At 39.4% G+C, this 6490-nt stretch overlaps 1 non-coding gene across 1 annotated transcript; it reads left to right on the top strand.

Moving 5' to 3' along the window:
• The first annotated feature begins 229 nt into the window (after positions 1-229).
• Positions 230-337, top strand: LOC127746991 (small nucleolar RNA R71). The gene has a single exon (XR_008008796.1). It is a non-coding gene; the product is annotated as a small nucleolar RNA R71 (small nucleolar RNA).
• The last annotated feature ends 6153 nt before the right edge of the window (positions 338-6490 follow it).

The following is a 6490-nucleotide window of genomic DNA, read 5'->3' as shown; positions in this document are numbered from 1 at the left end:
CATTCAGAGCATCAATTTCAAGAACTCCCTTCCTCTGAGGCATCACATTACTCACATGATTCCTTTTAGAAGTGTACATGAACTGGTTATTTGCAACCATGTCAATGAGTTCCTGAGCTTCTGTAGGCATTTTCTTCAGGTGAATAGACCCACCTGTAGAGTGGTCCAATGACATCTTAGACAATTCAGACAGACCATCATAAAATATATCCAGGATGGTCCATTCTGAAAGCATGTCAGAAGGACACTTTTTGGTCAGTTGCTTGTATCTCTCCCAAGCTTCATAGAGGGATTCACCTTCTTTCTGTATGAAGGTTTGAACATCCACTCTAAGTTTGCTCAGCTTTTAAGGAGGAAAGAACTTAGCTAAGAAAGCCGTGATCAGCTTATCCCAAGAGTTCAGGATATCTCTAGGTTGAGAGTCCAACCATGTTTCAGCTCTGTCTCTTACAGCAAAAGGGAAAAGCATAAGCTTATATACCTCAGGATCAACTCCATTGGTCTTAACAGTATCACATATCTGCAAGAATTCAGTTAAGAACTGAAAATGATCTTCTGATGAAAGTCCATAAAACTTGCACAATTGGTGCACGAAATTGTGATACACAATGGCACCAACAACTTGGTCGCACAATTGTAATCTCACTTCTTTGTCACAACTTCGCACAACTAACCAGCAAGTGCACTAGGTCGTCCATGTAATAAACCTTACGTGAGTAAGGGTCGGTCCCACAGAGATTGTCAGCTTGAAGCAAGCTATGGTTACCCTTGTAAATCTCAGTGAGGCGGATTCAAATGGGTTATGGAGTTTTCATAATTAAAAGATGAATAAAACATAAAATAAAGATAGAGATACTTATGTAATTCATTGGTGAGAATTTAAGATAAGCGTATGGAGATGCTTCATCCCTCTTGAATCTCTGCTTTCCTGCTGCCTTCATCCAATCCTTCATACTCCTTTCTATGGCAAGCTGTATGTTGGGCTTCACCGGCGTCAATGGCTACCCCCCGTCCTCTCAGTGAAAATGGTCCATGTGCGCTATCACCGCACGACTAATCATCTATCGGTTCTCGATCATGTTGGAATAGAATCCAGTGATCCTTTTGCGTTTGTCACTTCGCCCAACACTCGTGAGTTTGAAACTCGTCACAGTCATCCCTTCCCAGATCCTACTTGAAATACCACAGACAAGGTTTAGACTTTCTGGATCTCAAGAATGGCCGCCAATAATTCTAGCTTATACCACGAAGACTCTGATCTTTCAGAATGGAGGCTAAGAGATATACGCTCGATCTAAGGTAGAACGGAGGTAGTTGTCAGGCACGCGTTCACAGGTTGAGAATAGTGATGAGTGTCACAGATCATCACATTCATCATGTTGAAGTGCAGTTAATATCTTAGAACAAGAATAAGCTTGAATTGAATAGAAAATAGTAGTAATTGCATTAATACTCAAGGAACAGCAGAGCTCCACACCTTAATCTATGGTGTGTAGAAACTCCACCGTTGAAAATACATAAGAACAAGTTCTAGGCATGGCCATGAGGCCAACCCCCAAAATGTGATCAAGAGATCAAAAGATAATCAAAAGATGAAAATACAATAGTAAAAGGTCCTATTTATAATGAAACTAGCTACTAGGGTTTACAGAAATAGGTAAATAATGCAGAAATCCACTTCTGGGCCCACTTGGTGTGTGCTTGAGCTGAGCATTGAGATTTACACGTGTAGAGACCTCTCTTGGAGTTAAACACCAGCTTTGGTGCCAGTTTGGGCGTTTAACTCCAACTTTTATGCCAGTTCTGGCGTTTTGACTTCAGAATAAGGCAGAGAAGGGGCATTTGAACGCCAGTTTGCATCGTCAAAACACGAGGAAATTATGGACTATTATATATTTCCGGAAAGAACTGGATGTCTACTTTCTAACGCAATTGAGAGCGCGTCATTTGGAGTTCTATAACTCCAGAAAATCCACTTCGAGGGCAGGGAGGTCAGAATCCAACAGCATCAGCAGTCCTTTGTCAGCCTCTGAATCAGATTTTTGCTCAGGTCCCTCAATTTCAGCCAGAAAATACCTGAAATCACAGAAAAACACACAAACTCATAGTAAAGTCTAGAAATATAAATTTTTCATAAAAACTAATAAAAACATCCCAAAAAGTTGCTAGATCCTACTAAAGACTACCTAAAAATAATGCCAAAAAGCGTATAAATTATCTGCTCATCACTTGCAAAAATCACAAACAAACCAAATGAAGCCTGGACATTCTAATGCTAGAATGTGGTTAGAGGGTTAGGTGATGCAATGTGTTAAACAGTTAATATGCTTAGTAAAAAAATAAAAAGAAAATGCTTAATCTAGGCCACCACCTTACTTAATCATTGTCAATCTAGTCAATCCCCGTCAATGGCGCCAAAAACTTGATGGGTGAAAAATTAGATTTCCAATGCAAAACTCACCGGCAAGTTTACCGGGTCGCATCAAGTAGTAATTACTCACATGTGTGAGGTTGATCCCACAGGGATTGAAGTATTGAGCAATTTTAGTTAGTTGGTTGATTTAGTCAAGCAAACAAGTGACGATTTGAGTGAATTGTAATTAACAGAAGCTAAATTGCATGAAAGTAAAAGGGAGAGGGAGAATTGACAGTAAATTAAGGAGCAGAAGAAGTAAAAGAGATGAATCTTAAAGTGCAAGTAATGTAAATGACTGAAACTTAGATTGCAAAAAATGTAAATGGCTGAAGCTTAAAGTGCAAGAAATGTAAACTACTGAATCTAAATTGGTGTAAAACTTAAAACTACTGAAAGATTAAAGGGATTTGGGGAGCTAGGATTCAAAATTAAGCAAGAAAATGTAAAGAGCAATCATGTAGAGAAGTAGAAAATGAAGTGAAGTGCAGAAGATCTTAAATAGAAAAGGAAAATTGCTTGAAAGAACAAGACAGAAAGTAAACTTAGCTCAATTGTAAAATCTAAAGGAGAAATTAAAGATCTCAGGGGATCAATGAGACTAGAAAGCATATCTAGATCTCAATTCCCAAATTCAAAGCTAAAATGTAAAGTGAGCTAAAAATAAAACTAAAAATGAAAGAAGGTTCAAAAGTGAAAGTCACCGTCCGTCCCCTTTTACAAATCAAACTAACTCCTACTTATACACTTTCTAATTTTGATCTTCAGGCTTTGCAGTGGGCTTTTCAAATTGGTGAAGAATTGGATCCAAATTGGTTTTTAATTGAAATTGAACCAAGGCCACCTCCCAGGGGAGCGCTCAGTGAATTAACCAAACGTAGCGCTCCCTTTGCTTTGTTGTTGGGTTCGTGCCAAGCTTCCCATAGCTCTCAGTTCATTATTTTAATGTAGCGCTACCAGCTTTAGGTGGGACTCCCCCTTCGAATCCTAGCTCTCCCATTTGTGCCAATTCCCTTGTACACTAGCGCTCCTTCCTTGCTAGCACAAGGTCCCCATTTCGAATCATGGCTCCACCTTTCCTTGATATTGCACCTTACTTTCTTTCATGAGGAGGCCACGAAAAATTTAACTAAGTTAACTGAGCGCCATGCTTTTGCCTTGTGAATTTTGGTTCCCTTGGGCGCTAAGTTACAAAAATCAATGCAATGCCCTTGCCTTTTGCTTTTGGTGTTGGGTGCTTGGTCTCTAGCACTCACTTTTTGAGCGCTACGCTCATTATTCAAGCGCTATGCTTGCTTCCTTGAGTGAGTGCCACGCTTGTATGTCTTAGGCCAAGCTTTGATAGGCACGCTTTCTTTGTTTCTTTCTTTTTTTTACCTACAAGTAATCAAAACAACCAATCAAAGCATCACTAAATTCACAAGGTTTATAAATCATTCAAAAACCAACTAATTCTAGCTTAAACCTTATGATTTTGTGTCAAATAAAGGATGGTTGATTGATTTAACATAACCATGCAAATCCACTCCAAATCACTTACTTATAATGCAAGAAAGTGCATAAACCAAATGAAACAAGTAAAAAATGCTTGAAAAGCTAGCATAAGATGACTTGTCATCACAACTCCAAACTTAAACCTTGCTTGTCCCCAAGCAAGCACTAAACATAAGAGAAAATGAAATGAAACAGAGAAGTATGCATGTCCTTATTTAACAGATAATTGAACTTGGTTCATGGGGTTTTATGCAGACAAATGTAGCTCATTTATTCTTTGCTGATAGATAAGAAATGTTTCCTTAAAGGTTCACTAGAGTTGCTGCTATAATGTCTTGCTTTTGCTTGATCCCTTGCTAGCTTTTCCTTTCTTTACTTTGCTTAGAATGCTTATTTCTTAATGAGGGCTTGGTGGCAAGTGTTGCAGCAGTCTTTTGGCTCAATTTTGCTCAACACTTCTTCACCACAGACACATGGTTCACAATTTCCTCCTAGGAACATTGATGCCCAGCATCTCTTTGGATTACTAAATGCTTTCCTGGCTCCACCTTTCTTTGATATTGCGCCTTGCTTTTTTTCATGAGGAGGCCACAAAAAATTTAACTAAGTTAACTGAGCGCCATGCTTTTGCCTTGTGAATTTTGGTTCCCTTGGGCACTCAGTTACAAAAATCAACGCAATGCCCTTGCCTTTTGCTTTTGGTGCTGGGTGCTTGGTCTCTAGCGCTCACTTTTTGAGCGCTACGCTCATTATTCGATCGCTATGCTTGCTTCCTTGAGTGAGTGCCACGCTTGTATATCTTAAGCCACGCTTTGATAGGCACGCTTTCCTTGTTTCTTTCTTTGTTTCACCTATAAGTAATCAAAACAACCAATCAAAGCAGCACTAATTCTAGCTTAAACTTTATGATTTTGTGTCAAATAAAGGATGGTTGATTGATTTAACATAACCATGCAAATCCACTCCAAATCACTTACTTATAATACAAGAAAGTGCATAAAACCTAATGAAACAAGTGAAAAATGCTTGAAAAGCTAGCATAAGATGATTTGTCATCAGAGGAACCAGAGAAAATAGAAGAATCTCTAAAAACTCCTCAGGAAGAAGAGAAGCCTCCTAAACCCGAGCTCAAACCACTACCATCAACCCTGAAATATGCATTTTTGGGAGAAGATGACACTTTTTCGGTAATCATAAGCTCTGCTTTAGAGCCACAGGAAGAGAAAGCACTAATTCAAGTGCTAAGGATGCACAAGACAGCTCTTGGGTGGTCCATAAGTGATCTTAAGGGCATTAGCTCAGCCGGATGCATGCACAAAATCCTATTAGAGGATGATGCTAAGCCAGTGGTTCAACCACAAAGGCGGCTGAATCCAGCCATGAAGGAGGTAGTGCAGAAAGAGGTCACTAAGTTACTAGAGGCTGGAATTATTTATCCTATTCTGATAGTCCCTGGGTGAGCCCTGTCCAAGATGTCCCCAAAAAGGGAGGCATGATAGTGGTTCATAATGAAAAGAATGAGCTGGTTCCTACAAGAACAGTTACAGGGTGGCGTATGTGTATTGACTACAGAAGGCTCAATACACCACCAGAAAGGATCATTTTCCTTTACCATTCACAGACCAGATGCTGGAGAGACTAGCAGGTCATGAATACTATTGTTTTTTGGATGGCTATTCAGGTTACAACCAAATTGCATTAGATCCTCAGGACCACGAGAAAATAGCATTCACGTGTCCCTCTGGAGTATTCGCTTACAGAAGGATGTCATTTGGTCTGTGCAATGCACCTGCAACCTTTCAGAGATGCATGCTCTCTATTTTCTCTTATATGGTAGAGAAATTTCTGGAAGTCTTCATGGATGACTTCTCAGTATTTGGAGACTCATTCAACTCCTGTCTTGACCATCTAGCACTTGTTCTGAAAAGGTGCCAAGAGACTAATCTGGTTTTAAACTGGGAGAAATGTCACTTTATGGTGACTGAAGGAATTGTCCTTGGGCACAGAATTTCAAACAAGGGAATAGAGGTGGATCAAGCTAAGGTAGAAGTAATTGAAAAATTACCACCACCTGCCAATGTTAAGGCAATCAAAAGCTTTTTGGGGCATGCAAGATTCTATAGAAGGTTTATAAAGGATTTTTAAAAAATTGCAAAACCTCTGAGCAATCTACTAGCCGCTAATACTCCATTTGTCTTTGACATAGAGTGTTTACAGGCCTTTGAGACTCTGAAAGCTAAGCTGGTCACAGCACCAGTCATTTTTGTACCAGACTGGACATTACCATTCGAACTAATGTGTGATGCTAGTGACCATGCCATTGGTGCAGTATTGGGACAGAGGCATGACAAGCTTCTGCATGTCATTTATTATGCTAGCCGTGTTTTAAATGACGCACAAAAGAATTACACAACCACAGAAAAGGAGTTGCTTGCAGTGGTTTATGCCATTGACAAGTTTAGATCTTATTTAGTAGGATCAAAAATGATTGTGTACTGACGAGCAGTATTCTCTATCGGTAAAGAATTCACAAATAAGTTTGCATTGTAAGTATAGTTTCTAAACCAACAGAGAATCCTTTCG

This window comes from Arachis duranensis, chromosome 4, assembly GCF_000817695.3.
Source record: "Arachis duranensis cultivar V14167 chromosome 4, aradu.V14167.gnm2.J7QH, whole genome shotgun sequence".
NCBI lineage: Eukaryota > Viridiplantae > Streptophyta > Magnoliopsida > Fabales > Fabaceae > Arachis > Arachis duranensis.
Note: the sequence above shows the minus strand (reverse complement) of the source record. Positions and strands in the feature narration are given on the sequence as shown.